Genomic DNA, 17,861 nt, shown 5'->3' on the forward strand with positions numbered 1-17,861 from the left:
TTCCCGTACTCAAGTAGAAGTACAGATATTTGTGTTAAAAAATACTCTGGTAAAAATAGAAGTACTGATTTAACTTCTTTACTCAAGTAAAAGTAACAAAGTACAGGCTTGGAAATTTACTTAAAGTATAAAAGTAAAAGTAGCCTTGCGAATGAATACCATTTTTTATGAAAAGCTGCCTGGACCACACAAATGTTACTGTGATAGCTGACAAACTTATGCCATTGCCTACATTTTAAATGGATGTCTGCCAATAGGCCTAAAACATCACATATATGATTATTGTGAAAGAAACTGGGACTCCAGGTTAATAAGATTCTGACTGAGTAGTAAGATAGAATTCACAGATCCAGTTTCTCTTTTTTAAGCTCCCACTTAACATTTAAAGGAATCTACATGTATGTGTGTGTGTGCTCAAATACGGCTTCTGGAAAGAAAATAAAGGATTAAATATGAATTACTAAACAGACAACAAACAAACATCCATACTACTAGTGCTAACGTTACCACCATCAAGGCACAATGATTTGCCGCAAATGAATGCCGCCAAATCTGTCGAGTCGTTGCATCAAGTGCAACGCACAGTATATTCCCATCCAATTAGATCCAATTAGATTGAATTCGGTATTGATGACGCGAAAAATAACGATAACTCCAGTGAAATTATTTGAAACTTGTTAGTTAGGACTAGATTAGGACTGTATTTAAAGCTGATTCTGGTTTCCAACTTTGCCCCAGGTGTGTCTGTTAAAACATGGATGGAGACAACTTCTCAAGTCAAGCAACGTTCAACCAGCTAATATGTGAAGAACACAAACAACAAAATCACTAGCTGGTTTGCAAGAAATATAGACCAATACAACAACAGGCTTAAATGAACTGACATCAGTTAGACGACTTACAGTTCTCAAGGATGCACACACACGATCTCAACTGATTTATCCTCTTTTCTCTAACTTTTTTCTCTGTGAGGCGCGTGTCCGCTCTATTTTCCGACATGCACTCACAATCGCTCCTGATAGACGACCTTTTGTACAAAACTAAAGTAACGAGCCAATTTTCTAAACTGTAAGGAGTAGAAAGTACCGATATTCTTGTTAAAATGTAAAGAGTAAAAGTAAAAAGTCGCCACAATAATAAATAGTAAAGTAAAGTAAAAATATCTGAAAAATCAACTTGAGTACAGTAACGAAGCATTTGTACTTCATTACTTCCCATCTCTGATAAAGATGGGCATCGGCCAGCTTTTTTGACGTGCAGCATTTTTTCAAATGCAGCGCCGCCTTCCCGGGATGCTTTGCGGGCGTGTTAAAGTCGCTTGACGTCACCCATAGGAATAAAGTGGAGTGCGGCGCGACAGAAGCGTTGCACGGCCAGGTGGTAATGTACAGATTGTCACAGACAATGTCTACCTAGTCACTTTATATCAAAGTAAGGACTGTATTTAACAAAACATTGTGATGGCACAAAAAAACCCTGCTGCTGATCTGCACACAAATCTTGTTGTGTGTTGAAACCACTGTGGGCGGGAGATGTTGGGCCTCATTAGCATATTTGATGCAGTGGTCCTGTTAATGCGCAAATAAGGAACATGTTCAAATTGACAACTTTGACCGATGCAGGAAAGTCAACAGAGTTGCTGTGCCCTGAAGGTGAACGCTATATTTTTACCTCAAGGACTAGCACACTTAAAGACTTTCATCAGAAAATAATTTAAAAAAGAGCGACATACATGAGTTGCATCACCTCATTTTCTGTATCTTCCCCCAATACAGCACAGGCAGACTCCAGTAAAAAGCACACACATTTAAAAATAAATGTATTATTATGGATTATTACTTGGTATTATATTTGGCATTTAAAATCGTGGACCCCAAAGCTATTCAGGTGACATTCAAAAATAAATGCACAATAAAATCCATTATTTGTTTAAGTGGCTAACAAGAAGTATAATTATGAATAGAATATCAAACTAATTACATTAGGGTGACCATATTTTGATTTCCAAAAAAGAGGACACTCGGCCTGGCCTCGAGACAAATCCAGACAGTGGTGATTCTCAGAGGTTAATGAACATGCTTTATTATGCCTCAATTGTGCAAAAATAACTTCTGTAATAAAATAAAATCTGTAACAACATGTAACAAAATAATAGCTCTCTTTTAAAATAAATAAATAATATGAAATAATGTTCTAAATATGACCTCTTCTGTGTTAGAAAATCCAGTTTCAACAAAATATCTCTTAATACCTATTCAATGTAATAACATAAATAATAAAGACACTGAAACATATGTGCCAGCTTTGCACACGGTGCACTCCGCCTCCCACTTGTCCGGTCCCGACCGGGACGGTATGTGGGACATTTTTTTTTGCAGTTCAACTGTGAAGCTGCACTTGTCCGGGCAAAAGAGGACTTTTGGTCACCCTAAATTACATGTGTTCATAAAATAAAAAAAACTGCATAGATAAAATCATTTAAAATTAATTAGATTCTGTAGCTGTTCTTTACCACACACGGTGAGTAAACTGAAGAGGTAGACACACACTGCTGTTGACCTTGTGTGTACCTGCTGGAGACTTCATAAAGACTCAATGCAAAATGATGCAGCCTGTTTTCTCACCATGTTTTTTTTTTCTGTTCCTTTTCATTTCCTTGTTATGTTGTTCAGGGACATAGTTGGTCTAAATACTTGTTGTAGAGATCATCTGATATATGTTAGGATCATTATTTATCAAAGAATGGACAAAAATCACTGGAGTTCTCTTAAAAGTTAGTTTGCTTGCAGCAAGTAGAGTCAGTTTACAGCACTCCAGCATAAGTAAAGAAATGACTAATGATAGTCTTTAAAAGGTGCTGTAGGTAGTATTATGAAGATCCAGGACTTAGCCAAAGAATTTGAACATTGACAACTTCTCAGTCCCTCTCCCCCTTTCTGCTAAAGCCCAAAACTGTATCCTACGCCCCTCCCCCACAAGGGAGAATGAATGTGAGTGCATGAGCAGTGATTGACACGCAGTTAGAACCCCCCCCCCCTGGCCCTGATTGGTGCATCTGAACAGGAAGCAGTGGATTTTTGCAAATTCCACTACAGGCTGTAGAGGAGCTGGATTGATGACCTGCTTCATGTAGTTCCACTGGAACATAGGGTCAGTTTCAGCAAATATGAGAAAGTTAGTTTTATAAGTCTTACCTACTGCACCTTTAACAGCTGCTTTTTATAGAGGAAAAGGGAATAATATTACAAAGAGATAATGTCTTCTTATCTCTGGTCTGGCCCGGCTTTCACATGTGCTCCGCCCTCAGAGGCATTCTGAGTTTTTCACAAGGTCAGTGGCTCTCATGACTATCTCATCTCATGAGAAAGAGAAATAGTTGCAAACAGACTTCATGCAAATAGTTTAACTCTAAAATGAAGCAAAGACTATAGCAAACATAACTTTTCTAACAATATTAGAAAACTAGTGCAGGAATTAGAGGTCAGTGTTTGTGTCCCGGGAGTACTACTTAAGGGGACCATGGTTTTAACCCAAACTACAATCTATTTTCTAATCTTAAAGTTCTCATATTATGCATTTGGGCTTTTTTCCTTTCCTTTATTGTGTTATATATCTTTTTGTGCACGTTATAGGTTTACAAAGTGAAAAAGCCCAAAGTCCCCCCCAAAGGGACTCACCATCTCCAACAGAAAACACTGTTCACCAACTGCTCCAAACAGCTCTATTGTAGTCCAGCCTTTACTTCAGAGACTAACGTGCTTCACTTTGTAACACACGTTATAATGCTCGCCTAGCTGCTAGCGTGGCATGCCCTCATACTCTGCTTCTGGCTGGTTAGTAGTCCTTACCTTGGTACTGAGCATGTGCGACTCCCAACAAAGATGGAACAGAAGTGAGAGGTCTCACTCTGTAGCTAAAACAGAGAGCTCAACACACAGGGTGAAAAGAGGAGCTGCAGCAATGTGCAGTACAACAAAAATGATTTTTTTTTTTTTTAATTAAACCATGTAAACCTATTCTGATATAACCTCTAAATACAATTATGAACCTGAAAATGAGCATAATATGAGCACTTTAAGTAAACATTTTGGTGCCTAAACTTATCTGTCGTCGCCACAGGACACTCACCTTCTGTCGGCTAAACTAAAGACCGTAACCTCGCGGTGCTCTGTACCCGGCTTACGGTCACGTTTTCTAGGTGAAATTTCACTGTAAAGATTTCTTAAAATTAACTTTCATGCGACCTGTCGTCCCGTGACCGGCCGGTGGTCACTGTAATTTCCTAGGATATCGTACAAATTGTTGTGCATCTCTTTTTGCACTCCTGTGCCACTAGCATAATGTATGTACCATAAGAAAAAAACAATATTCCTCTTCTGCTCTATGCAAATATTGTTTGATTGCAGCAATTTATTATACCAGTTTACCATTTCTCATGTTGCTACACTGCAGTCTCCAAGTCCTCTTAAACTATTCAATCACTAAAAAAAGGAGAAAAGCAAACTGTGAAATCAGTTGGATACGGTATAGGGACAGAGTAAGGAAAATAAAACACACACTTTAATTGTTCACTGTTTGACTTTTGGTTTCACATTCTATGCACTTGGGATGTGACTGATCCCTTTGTTTGTATTTGCATACATATTCAGACTGCATTCCAAATGAAATGCAAATTTTCATTTCAGATAGGTTTGTTTTTTTAAGGAGTATGACTTGAGAAGCACAGCAGGCCCTTCAAGTATTAACATCAAAGAGCCGTTGAAAATGTGAAGATGATTGAATTGTGGCTTTTGCCAAAGCTGTTTTTGTTCCTGCTAATTAGCTGCCTGAGTTTCCCTACATTATCACATGCATTCACATGTCTTAGCAACTGGAGAATATGATGCAGCACACCATTTTAATCTTTTAACTTAAACATTTTGGAGTGTAACTAAAGTACACTTACTCAAGTACTGTACTTAAGTACAAATGTTGAGGTACTTGTAATTTACTTAAAGTGTTCATATTATGCTCATTGTCAGGTTCATAATTGTATTTAGAGGTTGTACCAGAATAGGCTTATGTGGTTTAATTTTCAGAAAACACCATATCTTTGTTGTACTGCACATTGCTGCAGCTCCTCTTTTCATCCTGTGTTGAGCTCTCTGTTTTAGCTACAGAGTGACACATCTCACTTCTGTTCCATCTTTGTTGGGAGTCGCACATGCTCAGTAAGTACAGCTAGCTTGTCAGAGTATGAGGGCGTGCTACGCTAGCAGCTAGGCGAGCATTATAACGTGTACGGTACTTGTATTTTACTTGATTCTTTATTTTTCATGCCACTTTCTACTTCAACTCCACTACATTTCAGAAAGAAATATTTTACTTTTTGCTCCACTACATTCATCTGACAGCTTTAGTTACTTTACAGATTAAGATTTTTGCACATAAAACACATGTAGTTTATAAAATCTGTTTTATTAAAAATTAAAGTACCCAACAATATAACGGCCTACAAGTCCAGCTTAAATGTTTATCTGATTAGTTGACTGACAGAACGGTTTGGATTGTTTCCCGTTTCTATGATGTGAGGGTTTTTTTCTGCATTTTAGTACTTTTACTTTTAATACTTAAAGTCAATTTTCCTGATGATAATTACATACTTTTACCTAAGTAACATTTTCAATGCCATGTTTTACTTGATCCAGAGTATTTTTACAGATCTGAATACTTCTTCCACCACCGCTTTTCATCTTTTTTTAAAAACAGCGAAGGGCAGCACACGTGATACGTCATACCGTTCCTTCCCTCAATCTGTTTATCCCCGTTTTTACTCACACACACACACACTCACCAACACAGGCAAGATCAGTGCCTGAGGTCGGCGGCTGTGCGTGCTGAAGCTGAGAGTTTAAAACGCGGCTCATGGGGCCAGTGGTTGGCATCCTGTATGAGATGCAGCAGGCCTGCAGTTTATTGGCTCCGGAACCACTTTCCTCTGACTCTCCCAGTGGCACTGAGGATTAACCCGAGCCCTTCTGCTCGCCAATCACTTCTCCCCAGCCACGCTGCTCTCAGGCAGGCAGGCAAACACAAGCAGGTTGACACCAGGCTGAGGACACACACAAAAAAATAGAGCTTATGAATTTCACTCAAATAGGTTTTCATTTTCCAGGCTTTGTGTGAAGATAATTTTACTTCCTGTTTAAAATGTTAAGAATAATTGTTGATGTGGCATAGCATTTAACTTTTCTTGACTGTGAAGCACTTTGTGACTTTTACTTTGTGGAGCTGAGTTTAGAATAAATATCTCTATTGTTGTTGAAGTACTGTGTGTTCTGGAACAGCCTGACATGTACGGCCTGTCCTGACCTGCTGTTTTAACATCTGTCCTGAGTAGCTCTAAGTATGTGTGTGTGTTTTGACCTGGCATTGGTGGTGGAAGAAGTATTCATATCCTTTACTTCAGTAAAAGTACTAATAACACACTGTAAAAATACTCTGTTACAAGTACAAATCGTGCATTGGAAATGTTACTTAAGTCAAAGTATGTAAGTATCATCAGGAAAATGTACTTAAAAAGTAAAAGTACTCAATGCAGAAAAATGCTCAGATTTTAGAAACTGGAAACGATCCAAACAGCTGTGTGTTTAATGGTCTAATCATTTCAGCTGGACTTGTAGGCCGTTATATTGTTGGGTAGTTATAATTTATAATAAATCATATTTTGTAAACTACATGTGTTTTGTGTGCAAAAATCTTCATTTGTAAAGTAACTAGTAACTAAAACTGTCAGATTAACGCAGTGGAGTAAAAAGTAGAATATTTCTCTCTGAAATGTAGCGGAGTAGAAAGTGGCATGAAAAGAAAAGACTTAAAGTGCTCATATTATGCTTTTTGGCTTTTTTCCTTTCCTTTATTGTGTTATATATCTTTTTTTGTGCACGTTATAGGTTTACAAAGTGAAAAAAGCCCCAAAGGGACTTACCATCTCCAACAGAAAACGTTCACAAACTGCTCCAAACAGCTCTATTGTAGTCCAGCCTTTACTTCAGAGACAAACGTGGTCACTTTGTACCACACGTTATAATGCTCGCCTAGCTGCTAGTATGGTACACCCTCATACTCTGCAACTGACTAGCTAGCAGTACTTACTGAGCATGTGCAACTCCCAACAAAGATAGAACAGAAGTGAGAGGTCTCACTCTGTAGCTAAAACAAAGAGCTCAACACTTTGAGTGAAAAGAGGAGCTGCAGCAATGTGCAGTACAACAAAAATGATTTTTTTTTATTAAACCATGTAATACTATTCTGATATAACCTCTAAATACAATTATGAACCTGAAAATAAGCATAATATGAGCACTTTAAGTAAATTACAAGTACCTCAACATTTGTACTTAAGTACAGTACTTGAGTAAATGTACTTAGTTACATTCCACCACTGCCTGGTAGTAGAATGTGTCTCCAAATGCATCCTGAGTGACCACTCGTGATTGCATCTCACTTTCCCGCTCTATATGCAAATAAACACGTACATCTGTCCCGTTTGCATATAGGCTGTTTTGTGTGTGTGTGTGTGTGAGTGTGAGTGTGAGTGTGTGTGTGTGTGTGTGTGTGTGTGTGTGTGTTTGTGTGTGCATGTGTGTGTTTATAAATGTCAGTTATTACGCTCACATAAATCATACATTAGAAACGTTTCATGACTAACGTTAATGTTAAAGAGCTGTCTGTGTGTCTACTGACGGGCACTGGGACCAATGCAGGAGAGAAATTGGATTTTAAAAGTGCGTTCAGCTCTCAGAACGTTTGTAGCCGTCGTGTAACGTTACTGCTATCTCGCATTGCCAGACCTTCCTCCACAGCGCTATGGAGTGGAATGGATAGTCTAGCTAGCTGTCTGGATTTACCCTGCAGAAATCTGAGGAGCAGTTAACCATAGTCCTCAGAAATCCAAAATTCCAACACAAAGAAAACGGAAGGTGACGGACATCCAGCCTAAAATTAAAGGAAGCAAAGGAGCAGCGGCTCTACTCCGAGCTCCTCACCATATGACTGAGCTTCTCACCCTATCTCTAAGGGAGACGCCAGCCACCCTCCTGAGGAAACCCATTTCGGCCGCTTGTACCCTGGATCTCGTTCTTTCAGTCATGACCCAGCCTTCATGACCATAGGTGAGGGTAGGAATGAAAACTGACCGGTAGATCGAGAGCTTTGCCTTCTGGCTCAGCTTTCTTTTTGTCACAACGGTGCGATAGATTGAATGTAATACCGCACCCGCTGCGCCGATTCTCCGACCAATCTCCCGCTCCATTGTCCCCTCACTCGCGAACAAAACCCTAAGGTACTTGAACTCCTTCACTTGGGGTAAGGACTCATTCCCTACCTGGAGAAGGCATTCCATCGGTTTCCTGCTGAGAACCATGGCCTCCGATTTAGAGGTGCTGATCCTCATCCCAACCGCTTCCCACTCGGCTGCCAACCGATCCAGTGAGTGCTGAAGGTCGCAGGCCGATGATGCCATCAGGACCACATCATCTGCAAAGAGCAGCGATGAGATCCCCAGCCCACCGAACTGCAACCCCTCCCCACCCCAACTACGCCTCAATATCCTGTCCATAAATACTACAAACAGGATTGGTGACAAAGCGCAGCCCTGGCGGAGGCCAACCCTCACCTGAAACGAGTCCGACTTACTGCCAAGAACCCGGACACAGCTCTCGCTTTGGTCGTACAGAGATTGGATGGCCCTGAGTAGAGACCCCTCACCCCATACTCCCGCAGCACCTCCCACAGTATCTCCCGGGGGACCCGGTCATACGCCTTCTCCAAATCCACAAAACACATGTAGACCGGTTGGGCATACTCCCATGCTCCCTCCAGGATCCTTGCGAGAGTGAAGAGCTGGTCCGTTGTTCCACGACCAGGACGGAATCCGCATTGTTCCTCCTCAACCCGAGGTTCGACTATCGGCCGAACCCTCCTTTCCAGCACCATGGAGTAGACTTTACCAGGGAGGCTGAGAAGTGTGATACCCCTGTAATTGGCACACACCCTCTGGTCCCCCTTTTTAAAAAGGGGAACCACCACCCCAGTCTGCCACTCCTTTGGCACTGTTCCAGACTTCCACGCAATGTTGAAGAGTCGTGTCAACCAGGACAGTCCCTCCACACCCAGAGCCTTGAGCATTTCTGGACGGATCTCATCAATCCCTGGGGCTTTGCCACTGTGGAGTTGTTTGACTACATCAGTGACTTCCGCCTGGGAAATCAACGACAATCCCCCGTTATCCTCCAGCTCTGCCTCTAACATAGAGGGCGTATTAGTCGGATTCAGGAGTTCCTCAAAGTGCTCCTTCCACCGCCCTATTACCTCCTCAGTTGAGGTCAACAGTGTCCCATCCTTACTGTACACAGCTTGGATGGTTTCCCGCTTCCCCCTCCTGAGGTGGCGAACAGTTTTCCAGAAGCACTTATTATTATTATTATTATTATTATTATTATTATTATTATTATTATTATTTATGATCCATCAAATCATTGAAATCTTATAACATTTTCCAAATGTTCAAAGGGAATGACATTTGTGAAGGTATATTTGCAAATATGCAAGGAGCAATTGCCTTCACACACTAATTACCAAAAATATCTCTTTAATCTTCTGTATTAAAATGAGAACCAATTAATACAGCGAGACAATCATCACCATCTAATGAAGTTGTGGAACTTTTATATCCACCACATTATTAACTATTCACTATTCACCATTCATTAATACAGCGAGACAATCATCACCATCTAATAAAGTTGTGGAACTTTTATATCCACCACATTATTAACTATTCACTATTCACCATTCATTAATACAGCGAGACAATCATCACCATCTAATGAAGTTGTGGAACTTCTATATCCACCACAAGAGCTTTAAGCTTTTAACGTAATTGTTTTTTAAATATTCTACTGTGCTAAGTGTGTATTTTAACATCATTTTGGACCATCATGGTAGGGGAAACACTGAATTTTGTAACTAGAACACTGAGCCACAGGTCCATTACTACAAAGGTGAGGTGGTATTACAAATGAAATTGGACTATGGAAAAGCAGACATTTCCAAAATTCAGCATCAATAACTTTTGAAAATTAGAGATTTATGCGATTTTGACTAATGGCTGACAAGCACTATTTTTTTGAAAATGGTCCCCGAATTTTTTCTGAATGATCTAGGCATCTAGATTCTGGGTTTAGGTTCACGATGCTGTGATATTCCTAGTACAGAACTCCTTAGCTCACAACAGATTAACATAGACTTTTTGATTTTGCAATTATTTTTTAGCGGCGCCGGGATTAAGTTTATGGGCTAAAAAGGGCTAAAATCGCCCCTGCTATTCACCTTCCTGGCTGGCAGATCCCTCTCTGCACCTCACTTTATAAACGAAGGAAGTTTCAACTTCAGCGAGCACGCATGTATCAGCGATGCCACGAGGAAGAATACTGATGCGCCGCCCTGCAACTCAATTAAAGCGAGATCGTCTCCAAACCTGGGCTGAGGAATCAATATCTAACTCAGTCCGGTTTGAAATTGGCAGCAATGGATTCTGGGGTGTCAGTGGGTTAGGCGTCGTTACTCACGACACCTGAGGGTAGTGACAGCGGGTGTAATGAGATTCTCAGTACCCTGTCTTTCATACACATCAGCAGCGCTAAGTAGCATGAAGGGAGCTGCGGATTATGTTTATAAATGTTCTTCGCATGGCAGCCTGTAGAAGATGGGTCCTTCCAATAGCACTTGTTCTCTCTCCTAATTTTCATTTTTTCCCCCAACGTATGATTGCGTCATAAAAACAAGCCCATGATTGATGTTTTGAAAGAGTTTCGCTAACAGGTTGAATAGAATAATGTATTCAGTGGGTGCTGCTATCCAGTGTGGCAAAAAGTAGCAAGAGGGCATACATTTATTGGCTTTGGGGCAACATGTCCTGCTGGATGGAAGCATGATGGAAAAGTAATTCCTAGACTCAGTGTAACCTTCACTACAGAGGGCTCAAATAGTTTTGACAATAAACATACTTCTTTTAATTGCAACAATGAATTGTGGAGGTTAGAGAAATAAGAGTTTGCTATTTAATTTATTTAACCCTACTGTTGTCCTCGGGTCAAATTGTACGCATTTTCAAAGTTACTCTATCAGAAATATGGATTTCTTTCAACCAAATTGCCCATAAATAACATAGATGGTTCCATGCAATGCTTCAGAGGTAAAATTAATGATTACTTTCATTGAAATTTGGGTGTTTCTTTCAATTTTATATAGCATATAGCAAACTTTTTTTTTTAATGGTTTCAAAACAGTATCCTGACTAAACATTTACCAGTCGGTGATTATCCACTCCACATCCTCTGATCTTAACTATTTGTCAAAACCATCCATAATTTCAGCTTTTTTTAACTCAAAAATTAGATCAATGAGGTTTATTGACCATGAATTCCAAAAGTAAGTGTAAAACTAGTGGTAATAAGTTGGTCTTAGTGGTGTATATACTGGTCAGCGACTAAAAAAGCAAAAGCAAAAATGTCAAAATTCATTTTCAATCCTGACAAGTTGCATAGTTGACGCTAAGACAACACGAGGGTTAAACCATATTTGACAAAAAGGAGAAATGATCTGAGCTAAATTAGGTCTTGGGTGATGTTGCAGTGGTTAGCACGGTCTCCTCACAGCAAGAGACTTTGGCCCTTCTGTCTGGAGTTTGCCTGTTCTCTGTGTATTAGTGTGGGTTTTCTCTTGGTTCTCCAGTTAATTGTTGACTGACAGCTACAATAATTTGTTTCTCCATTTCTGATTCAACAACATCAGGACATCAGTCGATTCTGATCTATCGCAACACAGCAGCACGCGAATATCTTGCTCGAGCGGAAATGTTTCAAGCGGCATCAGAGTCGAATCAAATGTGAAGGATTTGATTTACCGCCCAGATAATTCAATTTCACTGGGAAATATGTCCCAGTACAGAACTGGGACTCTAAGGTTGGGGTCAAAGTTATGTCAAATCAGCTGTGTTTAAGGTATAGTTAAGGTTAAGGCAAGATTGAAAAAAAAACATTTAATTTACTATTAGAATGTGATGCTAACTATGGGTTCCTGATTTAAAGTCAGTGGCACTAACCTCCATACCCTTACATCCCTCTAACATAACTTCCTGCATCGGCACTGACATAAATAGTGCATTGCAGAATCATCCAATGTGAACCAAACTTCCATATTAAAGACAGTTAAGTATTTTTCTAGATGGCCTGCTATCACACATACAAACAGACCAAACAAACTGCCTGTTTGGCACGGAAACGACAGGTTGTCCAGAGGGCAGCGGTTATTGGATGCTGTAAAGCCAACAGTTGAATGATAAGGACTGAAGTAGAAAAAGCAGTCACCTCAGGGTGAAATGAGTCATTTTCTGATGTGATTCCACACCTTGTCAGCTCACACTTTCTTCCAAGATTTGTCCTTGAGCCGCTCGTCGATTCCATAATGTGAACAAACAGGAAAAACCTCTATGTAGTGGAAATCCATTTATCTCCCTGAATGGGTTGTCTCATCTGACATCTGAGCCTCCTGTTTAATGTCTTCCTCAGTGTTAGGGGCCATTTAAGATTCAGGCTGTTTTAAAAAAACAAGCCGCGGGGAGATACAGACCAAAAACACGGATAGACAAAAAACAGTTAGAGAGATTGCATCGTCTGTCCAAAATTATTACAGACCCGACGCCTTCTTTCTTGTATCAGTTAAAGGTACAATATGTAACATTTCTGCTTTAAAATGTCTAAAAATGACCATACCTATGTTATATATTTTCATGAGTTGTGTTCTTACACTATCCCAAATGTTTCCACCAAATGTCAAACACAGAGAAATCGGTTATTTTATTTTCAGACACGGCACGTTTCCTTTAGTCGCCCGTCAGTGGCTTCATATAACCTTTCACCCTCGAGTTGCTCTAACTTCCGTCAGAACACTGGCACCAAGATGATACGTTCAGGAGTAATTGTAAATCATACAATGTCTCACTCCCCCGGCGCAGAGAGACTCAGTCGGGATGACAGCTGACAACAGCCCCGGGACATATAGCTAGCTAGTTACCGTTAGCCCCCAGTCAGCTATCAGCCAGCTACTTTCATTACAGCATCCCCCCGGCCAGAACTTATCTCCAGTGCCTGGTGCTTACAACGCTAACGGCAGTTTAATTAAACGTCGGGAAACAGACCCAGCACCAAGTCACAACAGCGGCAACATCCATAGCGGTAGCTACATCTCCGTAGCGCTACCGGTGTATGTGCCGAAAATCTACTCCCTGATGAATTTCTCCCCCCTTCACGTTTAGCTGTCTTTACGGTTAGCTAAATTAACCCAACAAAAGGTGGGTTAAGCACCAAAACGAAAAGTTACGATTACTGAAAAGTGAAGGGGAGATCATTCCGGGCAGCTCATTCCGGGCATGTTCTGCTGCTGCACAACAGGCATCGAACGTCCTGGCTCGCTATCGCGGAGATTTCCCCGACAATCCCCACCCACACCCGTCTCTCAGCCAGCCTCGTTTAGTAGCTAGCTAGCGTTACAACAAACCCCGTCCGCCCCGGTGTTGAAACCATCCAAAAGGTGACATTGATATGTGAAATATTTTGTGTTTTAGCTGCTGGCTACTGTTAGCTTGCTGGCTCACTAGCTAACTGGTCAGCTACAAATAAAAATCTAATCAAGAAAAACGTAATTATGTTGGGGAAACTGCAGCTATTTTATTACAATAACATGAATAAATGTTACTAAACATAACGTGAATAAACTTGAACGGGTAAACTCGTCCGTGAACTGAAGCATTCTAACGATTCTAACCGGCAGCGAAGGTGCTTAACACTAAAAACTCCCATAATTCCACGCAACTTCCCAACGTCATCAAAAGTCCAGTTTTACCGTCCATTGTTTTGGTTGAGAGACCCCTAGCGGCAGAAAGTTACATATTGTACGTTTAAGAAGTGAAAGAAACGTGGATAGAATTCCGGTGAGACATTTTTTTTTCTCCAAGAAACACATGTTAAGATAAATGTGCACTTAGCCTTGTTAGACAGTGGGGTGAGAAAAGATTCGGATGCACTGCAAACTGCACTTACTCTCCGGTGGGGTGTTAAAGGGGTGATAGAATGCAAAACTGATTTTACCTTGTCATAGTTGAATAACGACAGTTTGGTGGGTAAATAGGACATACATAGAACCTCAAAATCCCATTGACACCTCTTTCCTCTTGCAAATCTCACAATTTGAAACTGCCTCTGAAAACGGGCAAATCTCAACTCTCAATTTTATCACTAAATTCACTTCTGAAACTTTTTTATGGGAGAAAACAACTATGTAGAGGTCAAATATGTGCTGTTTTATGAAAATTGGTGGCTAATTGCAATTTTTGTGTGTCGGAATTCAGCGGCCGGTGCTGCCTGGGTCGGCCCGCTGTGACCCAGATGGAGCTCCGTCACGGGCGGCAGCCCGCGGTGCTCGATACCCGCACAAAGTCACAGATTCTGGGTTACTGGACTACCAAACGCCGCTGCCCTGACAGAGTTCCAGGGCCTGCAGCTCCCCTCTTCCTGCTAAATGGCCGGTGTGTGTGTGAGTGAGAGCGTGGTCAGCGAGCTTGTTACGCCCGAAATCTCTTACCACAGGTTCCAGTTAATCTTATAATGGATATGTGTGTTGAGTTATTTAAACAAACGATCGGGGAAATAAACGCCTCTTGTCTGCGAGTGAGCTAGATGGAGCTCAATCAATGAGAGCTAGCTAGCCTCCTCCTAACAAGGCCTCTAAAATTCACAAAAATGCATTAAAGCTAAGCTTTGTAAGACCTAAGGGAGCTGTGATATACATGCCATGATGAAATTCAAAGTGCAAATATACTCTAGTTATGCCAAAAGTGTAGCGGTGATCTTTTCCCATAGGATTAAATGGGACACATAGCCTAGCTAGGAACTCCTCCTAAGGAGACCCCTGGAATTCACAAAAATGCCTTAAATTGAAATCGTTGAAATAGCTTTGTTAAGACCGTAGGGTAGCTGTGATATACATCCCGTGACGTTCAAACTGTAAATATACGATAGTTATGATGGCAGCTGGCAGCTGAGCCCCAAGCCCCAGTAGTCCAATAACCCAGAAATGGTGACTTTCCACTGGGTATGGAGCCCAGCAGGCTCCCGTTTTCTCGTCAGACTATTTGGAGCTCATGAAGTCAAACACGTCTTATCAAATTTGCAATTAGCAATCAATTTCCGTAAAACGGCCCAAATTTGAGCATTATATAGTTGACAGGGTTCGTACGGGTGCTTGAAATCCTTGAAAATTGCTTGAATTTTGATGTTGTGTTTTCAAGGTTTGAAAAGTGCTTGAATTTTGGATAAAATGCTTGACATTGTAACTGCATTTCTTTCACAACATATACCTAACTTACTAAGTAATTTGTTTATTAAATGGAGAAATAAAATATTGGAGAGCCTAAAATTAAACCTGCTCGCTGTGTGACTGCGATCTGCCACCACGCCAAGACCCGCCCTAGTAAGGCATTTCACCTCGAGTGGTTAAGGTTAGGATAGCCGATTGGTCACGGTTACACTACCTTGCGTAAGCATCATGTACACCTGGCCAATAAATGGTATTGAAGGGCGGGTCTTGGCGTGGCCATAGTGGGATTCGTAATATCACTGCCGGCAGGTTGTCGTTTCAATGAACGTTGGCTGGAAGATGAAAAATACAAATTATGGATTAAATAGCGACAAACCCTACGAGTTGCCTCTTTTAAAGTCTGCAAAAAAGATGTGCAGCTTTTTCACAATGGGCGAGTCTGCACTCTTGAGTCACATTAAGTAAGTTTCAAGTAAGCCAACTGAAGTAGCCAGCCTACACGTTAACGCCAGTTAGCGCCTATTTGTTTACGTTAGTAACTTGTAGCTAGGAATTCGCAGGCTAAGTGACTGAGAGTACTTGGTATGATAATGTAATGTTAGTATTATGTCCGTTATGGCACGTTCATTTGTGGAATATGCAGTGAACATAGCCAAAGTTACATCACAGTAACTGTAACGTTAACTACCCGCAAATTAAAACCTGCAAATGTTAACCCGGTGCATAACAACAATTGTTGATTGCTGAACAGAAATTGTGTCAGAGTGTCATACAAGTAGCCTACTGTAAGGTTGAGGATGGCCTTATGCACTATTTGTACTGCTCTATTCCAGTAGATAAATGTATATGTCTTGGCAATAAAGTACTTTTTTACTTTTTTAAATTACTTTTTTTTTTATTAATATAGGCTATTTATCAGGCAGGTGCATGTGCACTGTCAGAGTCTTCTGGGTTAAAATGGAATTACAGATTGTTGTTGCACTCTCAGATTTTGTTCAAACCTTGTCTATATCAAGAATGTGTCCCAAAACCAAGGCCTGTAAAATATTTCTGTTCAAATCCTATGTCTTCATATTTTTAGCCCTTGAAATTACTAAAGTTTTACAGCCTGGAAATCACATTATCTGGGAAGCAATATTTGGACATTAATTCATAGGCAGCCCAAACTTTGTAGGTTGGAAGACAAATTACATCCGACCATTACAAGTTTGTACAGCATGCCCTAGATTTGGAAAAAAGTGTGAAAGGACATTAAGGGTAGCATAAACTTTGAGCAAAATCTAAGAGGGTGCACCACCTTTTTTCCTGGATTTTGACACACAATGACCCAGCTGCATGTCATTTGGCTCAGATCGTCCCACTCAGTGCTCCTCTCCATAGCTGTCTTACTGTATGTTATGTTATGAACCATGAAGAGATTAAACATTTTAAAGGTGATAATTCAGGGTTAGTGAAGTGAACCTGTCGAGTGATTTTTTTTGTTGTTTGGGTAATTGTTTTTACATTGACTCAGGCAGGTTAGATAGCAAGCAAAGTCTACTTAGACAGCGATACAACTTGTGTTTTGTTTAAATATCTGATCCTTCTGCTTTTACGAAACACAATTTTGGCTGTTAGTATTATGTATTATGTAGTATTATATCTTTTAATGTGACAAAAACACTAAATAATAATTTTGACTATGTATTGGTATATATTTTACGGTGGTATAAGGTGCTGGAAAAAAGCTTTAAAATGGACCTTGAAAGTCCTTGAAAAGTGCTTGAATTTGACCTTCGAAAAGGTGTATGAACCCTGAGTTGATTTCTCGCATAAGAAAGTCTCAGAAGTGAATTTAATAACGAAATAGCAGACAAACAATGTATAACGTTGCAGTGTCTGAAATATGAGACCTGCTGTCTTGTCTCAAATGTATGTGGTTCCTCAACCAATCAGCACACAGCTCATCTAAATATTCATGAGCATACCATATTTGGAAGAAAAGCCATTGTTCCTAATAGAGACATTCCACAGAGATGCATAAGGGCCCAAAGAATAGCAACTGGGACATTTTCAGCCCAACCAATGTTACATACCCTATTAGAAGACCTTAAGGAACAGTGTGAAATACCCTATATAATAATTCTATCACCCTTTTAAAGAAATCATTGGGTAGTTGACTTAAATTAGATAACACGATGGCTTAAGTTGCAAATGTAAAAGGTGCTGACATTTAAAAGAAATTCTGATTAAACAAAAACTAGACATCCACAGCAGAAAAAAATATTTTTCCATAAACTTTTCACTAGTAAAAAGTTTGTCAAAGTTTCTCATCACCAGCCTGATTCGCCTGCCAATCTCAAAGTTAAATCATCACAGTTTCTGAAAATGTGGTTATGATAGAAGGATAATTCCATTCGGGCTGTATGGGGATGCTGAATGTTTGATTTTGCATTGAATTGCTT

The sequence above is a fragment of the Perca flavescens genome, chromosome 11 (assembly GCF_004354835.1).
Source record: "Perca flavescens isolate YP-PL-M2 chromosome 11, PFLA_1.0, whole genome shotgun sequence".
Classification (NCBI taxonomy): Eukaryota; Metazoa; Chordata; class Actinopteri; order Perciformes; family Percidae; genus Perca; species Perca flavescens.